Consider the following 9,725-nt stretch of genomic DNA (forward strand, 5'->3'; position numbering starts at 1 on the left):
GAGCTTGGCATCTCCTTGCTTTTTTCCTATTTGTAGAACCCGAGTCAGCCAGTTTAAAGGGAACTGCATTTGGGTATGTATGGGAAGACTGCCCAGTGATTGGCCTTATATTTTCACTTTGACTCACTATTTAATATTTACTAGTATTTTCCCCTTATATAGTTCTCTCTCTCTCTCTCTCTCTCTCTCTCTCTCTTTCTCTCTCTCTCTCTTTTTGGATCATTGTTTATTTTGAGGTTGAGTTTTGTCTTGGTGCCTGTCTGTGAAGCTCAGAGGGGTTGCAGATGGTTCTGTCCACCAGTTCTTCTAAAGGAGGTACTTAAAATAAGTCACCTTGATATGGCTTTCCCTACTCAATTTGTATTTATTCACTGATAATATTCCAAGTCTTTGTATCATTAGATAGGGAGCACCTGTCCACTGGCCAACTAGCTTATGTTAATTTTATTATATAACTTGTCTTTTCCATAGTTCCGGCATCTGGAAGTGTTTTTGTGAGCAGTGGTACTAGTCAACCAATACATTTTTGGGAGTGTATTTTGGGTGCAGTTGTTTAAATCTTCCTTCCACAAATCCACTCTCAAGCATTAAACTGGCCTAACATCAAAATATAAAGCCAATGACATCATTAAGGTTTCACCGAAGAGTGTTCCAAAATGTCACAGTTTCTGCTCAGGCCAAGTGTCACCAACATTCAGATAAAGATATAGTGATTTATTTTACAAAGGAATAGTATTTTTTAAACTTTAAGATTTAGAATAGTTTTAGATTTATAGAAAAATGGTGAAGATAGTACAGATAACAATATTGTGAAATTTGTTTGAAAATGTTTTGGCTGGGGTTTTCTCTGGTGTTATGTGGTGGTGACCCTGTGTTTTGTATATAGGCTCAGTAAAATATTTCAGGCAGTAGCTGGAGCTCAGGCTCTCTTGTAATCTGAGTGTATTATATAAAGAAACCCTAATATTGAAGAATCACTTTCCAATCATTATATTTGTTCAACTATGGTTACTTTCTGATTTCTGGTGGGATATGCTTCTACTGGTCAGTGAAGTGATTGATCAACACAAATAGGCCTTGATGATTCCACTCAACAGTCTTTGAGGATATTATGAGAGTATACAATTTATGAATATTACTTTGGAGTATATATACAACGTGTCAATGTTAGCAAAGCTTTTGTGTATGAACTGAGTATTACAAGTGGACTTGTCTTTCTCAGCTATTTTATACCCAAATGGCCAAGTAAGCCATATCTTGCCTTTACTATTATTTTTTAGTGTTTTTAAACTTTATTTTTATTGTCAACACTATTACAGCTGTCCCCATTTTCCCTCCTTTGCTCACCTCCACACAGCCCCCACCCTCCCTTCCCCCTGGCCATCACCTCACTATTGTGTGTGTCTATGGGCTAGCATATATGTTCTTTGGCTACTCTCTTCACCTTCTTTCATCCAGTCTTCCCTTCCCTCCTCCCTCTGACGTCTGTCAATCTATTCTATGTATTCATGCCTCTGGTTCTATATATTTTGTTTTTCAGTTTATTTTGTTCATTAGCTTCCACATATAAGTGAGATCATATGGTTTGTCTTTCTCTGACTGGCTTATTCACTTAGCATAACAATCTCCAGGTCCATCCATGCTATTGCAAAAGGTAATATTTCCTTCTTTTTTATGGCCACATAGCATTCCATTGAATAAATGTACCACAGCTTTTTTATCCACTCATCTACTGATGGACTCGTGGGCTGTTTCTAGATCTTGGCTATTGTAAATAACACTGCTGTGAACATAGGGGTGCATATATTCTTTTCAAATTGGTGTTTCAGGATTCTTAGGATATATTCCCAGAAGTGGCATTGCTGGGTCAAATGGAAGTTCCATCTTTAATTGTTTGTTGATTTATTGGTGGTAGCCATCTGGCAGGTGTGAGGTGATATATTTGTGTTGGCTTTAAAAAAAAAAATCCTACCCAATGATATTTTTCCATTGATTTTTAAAGAGAGTGGAAGAGAGAGGGAAAGGCAGAGAGAAATATTGATGTGAGAGAAAGACATCAATTGGTTGCCTCCTACATGCACCCTGACCAAGGTAGGTGCCCTTGACTGGAATTGAACCCGGGACCCTTCCGTCTGCAGGCCAAACCAGGTAGGGCTCATTGTGGTTTTAATTTGCATCTCTCTGATGATTAATGAGGTTGAACATTTTTTCATGTCTATTGGCCACGTGTATGTCCTCTTTGGAGAAGTGCATATTCAGGTTTTTTGTCCATTTTAAAATTGGATTGTTTGTCTTCCTGGTGTTGGAGTTTGTATAAGTTTTTTATGTCTTTTGGATATTAACCCCCTATCAAATGTATCATTGGCGAATATGTTCTATATAGTGGGTTTCCTTTTCATTTTATTGATGGCTTCTTTTGTTGTGCAGAAGCTTTTTAGTTTGATGTAGTCTTTTTTGTTTATTTTTCCCTTGGAGTAGGAGACACACCTGCAAAAAGATTTCTATGAGAGATGCCTGTGATTTTCATGCCTATGTTTTCTTCTAGGGTTTTTATGGTTTCGAGACTTACAGTTAAGTCTTTAATCCATTTTGAGTTTATTTTTGTGTATGGTGTAATTGATGGTCTACTTTCATTATTTTGCATGTACCTGTTCAATTTTCTCAACACCATTTATTGAAAAGACTGCCTTACTTCTAAATAGCATTTTCTGAAGGGGTCCTGGGTGCCATCCCTTTTATTTCTTGCAGTGTCTGGGCCCCCTGGGCAACTGTACTCACTTTCTAGTCACCTACCAGGTCTGTGTGCCAAAGGGGCACTGGGATTGCCATTGTGGGCTAGAGAAAGCCCTTCTTGCTGACACTTCAGAGGTCAGGGATAAGTTAGAGTATTTCCTGTAGTAAGACTTTCAGTGCCCATGCACCTAGAGTAGCTAATGTATTACTTTTCTCCCTTTTGTTTTCTATCCACACCCCAATTCCAGACAGACAACCAATGTCAATATGTACTGTCTCTGATTTTCCACTTCTTTCTGTTAATCAGATTGTTTCATATGGTTTATGTCATTTCTTCCACAAAAATGGCCACAGTATACATTTACTTTCTTGGAAGTTGCTTTCCACAATTAACAATTCGTGATGAGAATATCTTCAGATCAATAGATGGAGATCTAACTGCTCTCTTCTTGAGCTTGAAGGATTGCCCTCTTGATGGTTTTCAGTATCAATTGCAATGAGTGCTTTAATGAACGCTGTTGTATATATACCCTTATGGACACTCATATTTATAGGATAGATTCCCAGAAATGAGATTTCACACTAAAATGCTTGTATAAATTGTATATTGGCTATCCCTTTTAAACCACGATTTTGAGGTATGCTTGACATATAAAGTCCACACATATTTGATGTATAATAACAATGAATTTGCCAATAAGTGTACACCAATGTATATTATTGTCAAATTGCTTCCCAAAAGGCGGTGGCATGGTACCAGAGTGCCCTTTTCTTTGCATCTCCACCAGCATAGAAAGCTATAATTTAAAAATTTTTTTGCCTATAGGTTGGATGTAATTTTCAGGAACAGTGAAGGGTCTTGGATTTTACCCAACTTAAAAACCAGTAAGGTTTGACTACTTGCTATTTGAGGAGTGGTAGCAGAAGACACATAACTTCTAGTTCAATAACAAAGGGGATATTATTGGTCAGAGCAAAGCAGTAGCCACAGTTCATCGTCACATCAGTTCCTCATGCCCTACCACATACAACAAGTGTGATGCAGGTGGGTCTAGGTGCGTGGCAGCACACACAGTAGGCTGCATTATAGGAGAGGACCGTGAGTTTGGGGAACTTGCCCCTCTTGTGGTAAGCAGATCCATATTCATCCATTGTCTACACGATATTACCTCATTTCCATGGTTCCCCCCTGCTGAAACAACCTTGAGAAATACTAATGAGCTGTCAAAGCTTTGCATTTCTGACATACCCAGCAAGAAGACCTAGGGCAGTGATGGCGATCCTTTTGAGCTCGGCGCGTCAAAATTTTTAAAAACTCTAACTTAACTCTGGTGCCATGTCACATATAGAAATATTTATATATTTTTTTATATTTGCAACCATAGTAAAAAAAGATTTATATTTTTGATATTTATTTTATATATTTAAATGCCGTTTAACAAAGAAAAATCAACCAAAAATATGTATGAAATGAACAAAAACAGAAAAACAATGTACATTTAGGAAAGAAATAATAAAAACAATGATAATCAAATGGTACGAAAACTAGAAATTAGTGACTTTTTTGGTGCTGAAGTTTGTTTGCTAATTCTTCGATTGCAGGTTCATACTTGGTGCACTTCAAGGCCAAGCAAGCACCACTAACTTCATCTATTAGTCGGTTTCTTTAGTTCATTTTAATATTATTTAATGCTGATAACAAAGTCTCACAAAAATATGTTGATGAAAAAATTGTTAGCAAAGCTATCGCTAGGTTTTTTATGTCTCTAAAAGTGTCAGGTACTCTGTTCCAAGCACTCAAAATTTCTTGTTCATAGTTGCACTCTTCTTCATTATTCAAACGATTTCGTTCCAGATTTTCAAGTTTCGACCTTAAGTCGACAAACACATGAGTCCAAATGCTACCTTGAAAATCTGCAAGTTGCATCTCTAAATCATCAATTTGCATCCACTGGAAATCCTTTAATTCCAAAGTACTGTAAACAACTACATCTGGATACTTAATTATTTTAATGGTCTGTTCTAGGCTTCTAAATTGGTCGAATCTTTTGCTGAATTGCTCAAATAATGAGTTTACTATATTCTGGTACATAAGTATGGACTCCATTACACTCATTGTAGTGGCCTTCTCGAAATACTTTTTTATCCGAGGAAAATACTTATAAGTTTTTGTTTCAATATCTCGCTTGAAAATTTTAAGTTTACTTTCAAAAGATTTGATGTATCCAAACATAACGTCAATACTTTTGCCAAAACCTTGTAATTTTTAGTTCAGTTCATTCATATGAACAGAGAGATCTGTAAAAAACATCAAATTGCTGACCCACTTATGATCATTGATCTGAGGAAAGTTTGCCAGATCCGTATTCTCAATAAATACAGTAATTTCTTCAAAGCACTCCACAAATCGCTCAAGTACTTTACCTCGACTCAGCCATCTCACATTATTGAACATCAGTAGTCCACTGTAGGTTGAATCAACTTCCTGCAAAAGTGCAGAAAATTCTCGCTTGTGAAGGGGTCGAGAAGCCATAAAATTCACAATTTTTGTTACAACTGACATTAAATCATTCAATTCTGAGAATCCCGATTTGGTACACAACACCTCCTTATGGATAATGCAATGAAAAGGTACAAGTGGATGTCTAATAGCTTCCATAAACAATTTCAGGAATCCCACATTTTTTCCCACCATATTTGGTGCCCCATCTGTTGTGACTGACACAATTTTAGAGATATCAATGTTTAGGTCACTGAATGTTTTTATAACAACCTTACATATTTTGTTTCCTGATGTACTTATTGGCATTGATTTTAACTTTATCAACTCTTCTCTCATTGTGAGACCATCAGAATATCTAACAATAATGGCCAACCGAGCATTTGATGTGACATCAGTAGTTTCATCAAGAGAAATCGAAGAATATTTACAACTATTTAAGTCTTTTTTAATTGATGTTGTACATTTTTGTTAAGATCTATTATTCTGTCTTTGATAGTACTTCTACTGAGTGGTAACTCAGAAATTCTTTTAATAATATCATCTTTATTTTTCATATTGTGAAATAGAGCTGGTGCACATCTCAGAAATGTTTCCTTAATAAATTTTCCGTCACTGAGGGCTTTTCCATGCTGAGCTATGGAGTGAGCAATACAGTAACTTGCTGATGTTAAATTTGTAGAGCATCTTACGAATTTAATGATGGACTTTGATTGACTTTTATAGAGGTGTGGCTGCCTAGAAATGTATTCTTTCCTTTTATCGATACTTTTTTCAAGAGCTGACAATGATTAGTTTCAAAATTTCTCTTTACATTCTACATTCTGCTTACTACCGTTTCATTACACAGTATGCACAATGATCTGTTGTTTCTGTCGACAATCCTGTACATCTCGGTCCATATGTCTTGAAAGGGTCGGCTATTGCTACTTCCACTTCCTTTATCATTCAATCTTGCTTTTTTATTTTTTTGATTCTCCATCACAAGGCTGCAAAAATAAATAAATATAAATCATGGCATTTTTAAAAAATATATATTTTTATTGATTTTTTGCAGAGAGGAAGGGAGAGGGATAGAGAGTTAGAAACATCGATGAGAGAGAAACATCGACCAGCTGCCTCCTGCACACCTCCCACTGGGGATGTGCCTGCAATCAAGGTATATGCCCTTGACCGGAATCAAACCTGGGACTCTTCAGTCAGCAGGCCAATGCTCTATCCACCGAGCCAAACCGGTTTTGTCAACGGCGTTTTTTTTTTTTTTATATATATATAAAAGGTTGATAGGTTTCTTACCTATTAACTTTTTGCAGTGTTGTTGCACTGACTCCTGGTGCAAAACAATTCAAAGATAGTATGTATAACCAACAAATATATGGTGCTGTAATCAATTATCCGACACACAGAATGTCTCCTCGAGCACTGTTGTACTGTATATCTTTTTCTTCTAACCCTCCCACTCCTGTCTCCTAACAAACGTGGTGATCAAGTGCGTCCATTTGCCGAATGCACCCAAACGCACGGGAAGCTTACCCGAGGCATATGTTGACAATAATGAGACCGTTTCCAGAATTGGGCATTTTGTCACTCGAGTAAAAATAAAATGTCATAAGTAAAGATTAATCTCTTTATAGTGCAATTCTTAACCTTTTCATAGTAATGTCAATATTGGAACAATGCATCTTGGATGTTTTCACTATGTATCTTTGCTACGCAACACCTATGGACATGTTTACATCCCGTTTTACAATTGCATTAATTGATCATGAGTAACGTGAGTAATAATATTACTCGAGTGATGCCCAACTCTGGCTGTTGCGAGAGACAAGTATTTGAATTATGCAATTTTTTTCTCTGTCGATGCGTGTCACCCAAAATGAGTTCGCTTGTCACCTCTGACGCGCGTGTCATAGGTTCGCCATAACTGGCCTAGGGGCACTCAGGGTCCATCGCAGATCGCCAATCCCAATAGAATGAAGTGTTTTAGCTCCTTAACCCCATCTAAAGCTTCATGATGAATATAAAATAAAACCCGAGTTCCTCACAGTTACTGGTAAACCTACTCTTAGTGTAATGAAGAGGAAATACATAGAAAAAGGAAATAACAGTTGTGTCCAGAAGAACGTTCTGTACACATTAAGATGGTGAACGGTGTGGTTTGCACAGTTACTGGTAAACCTACTCTTAGTGTAATGAAGAGGAAATACATAGAAAAAGGAAGTAATAGTTGTGTCCAGAAGAATGTTCTGGACATATTAAGATGGTGAAACCCTAAGTTTTCATAGAGCATGACACACACCTTTCCATGAATCTAATACTATAGCAACAAGCCTATTATTCCAGGCTCTCTGCTCTGGTGGGTCTTCACTCTGCATGAGTACTGTGACCACTGAACTTCTAACATGCCTCCACCAGAAAAAGGACTCAACCTGGAACCACAGCTACTTCACTCCCTCAGACCTCTGTGCCTCATCTTTAGTATGTCCCTGAAACCTTATACTTGCAGACTCAGCAAGAGACTGACCTTAAACCAATTCCAATTCCATATTCTTGCCAACTTCTAATCCAGACATCTTTATGCAATATTTTACTTCTTAGGTATATTCCAACTAATAAATGACACAGGAATGATGGAGTTAGAATACCAACAGTTTGCAACCCCTAATAAAATAATACATCTAACAAATGGTTCTGTGGCCACCAGTAAATGCACAAAAAGAGACATTGCCAATGATGATGTGCCTTTGGTAGAAATATCTTGCACCAACTCAGAACCTACCTTGAAATGTAAAACTGTTAGTGTTTATCATCCAATCTATGGATATAACTACCAGCATGTAGGAAGTACAGGGGTAAAGAAACATGTTAAACCATCAGAAAGTTACCAGGAATATGCATTTGGGGAGACAAACAATCTTGTTTCATCAGCATAAACATGGCAAGAAATGAAAAGAGAGAGAAAATGAGACGTACAGATGAAATACAAGTGACTTCAGAAACAATTGCAACACATGAGCCATAAAAAACATTGATGTTCTTTTTGGGAGATGGCTGTGGATTGATTGTTGCTTTTCACTACAAATCTTTTGAGTCAGCAGGATATTTGAACATAATGTGATTGATAAAAATCACACAAAATTCCTACAACTGTAAATAATAAATGAATCTCAGGCAAGACAAATATAAGGAGGTCACATTGATGTTATAGTGAATGGAGGGGCTAGAATGCAGCAAGAAGTGTGAGGGATCAAGGCAGGAATTTACAGTCTGAGCACTGAGGCAGAACTGCAGCACTGGCTCAGATTTCTCTTTCCATCTTGGACAGGCAAGGTTAAATTCCAAATGAGAATGGAGCCCACTGAGGCTACAGAGGGGGCAAAGATTACTTGATTTGGGGTAAGGAGTCTCTGCTTATAGTTCCAAGCTCTATTTATAATTATTTTCATTAGCTCATTTGTATGGAATTTATTGGGGTTACATTGGTCAATAAAATTATATAGGTTTCCAATGTGCAATTCTGTAATACATCATCTGCCCATTGCATTGTGCAGTCACCACCCAAAATTTAGTCTCCTTTCATCACCATTTATCCCACGTTTAGTCTCTTCCACCTGCCTCTCCCCTTCCCAGCATTCCCTGTGGTAATCATCATATTGTTGTCTGTGTCCATGAGTTTGTTTTTTTAAATCTTACTCCCTTCATCAATTCATTAGCTCTTGTTCTAATATCTTTCCCTCATTATTTTCTCAACCTAACTCATTACTTGCCTACTGGTGCTGGCCTCTGCTCTGCCCTGATTACCCAGACTTAGCAGCTTTCCCTCCCAGAATGTTATTGCTCATGCAGTCAAAAAACACAAGTTTTCTAAATGTTGGCATAATGGATTGAAGGATTATGTCGACACCTAATAAAGCCGGGAGGGTGACACTTACTGTAAGGCATTTATATTTTTGAATGTTTTATGGCTATTCCTGATAACAGGATTTCCCTCTCCTGTCTTTATTGTGTCAGTACCCCTCTCCCCCCCACACACAGGCCATGTTGCTCAGGTCTCTCTCTCTCTTTTTATTTCAAGTCACTCTCACAATGCCCCCCCACTTTCCTCATTTCTATTTCAAATGTTATTGGAAAGCAAAAGTTCTTCCCATTTTATTTCATAGAAGAACTCAAATCATTCCATCATTTATTGTTTGAGGAACATAAAGTAAAGGCAGAGTGTTTGGGAGACCATTAACAGGGTCAATTCTTTGCCATCATCTCTTACCCAGCAGTTGTATGCAGAAGGAAGTAGAGGGTGATTCTCTCAATTATCTCTCTATATAAAAGGCTAATATGCTAAGTGTCTGTCTGACTGGTAGCTATGACAAACACTGACCACCAGGGGGCAGACGCTCAATGCAGGAGCAGCCATGATGCACACTGGCCATTTACAGAGGAACAGCACCATGGACCTGACAACCACAAAGCAACACTCAGCTTCCGCCAAGTGGGA

Source organism: Myotis yumanensis, unplaced genomic scaffold (genome assembly GCF_028538775.1).
Source record: "Myotis yumanensis isolate MYYU_CA2020_CCGP unplaced genomic scaffold, mMyoYum1.0.hap1 SCAF_16, whole genome shotgun sequence".
In the NCBI taxonomy this organism is placed as follows: Eukaryota; Metazoa; Chordata; class Mammalia; order Chiroptera; family Vespertilionidae; genus Myotis; species Myotis yumanensis.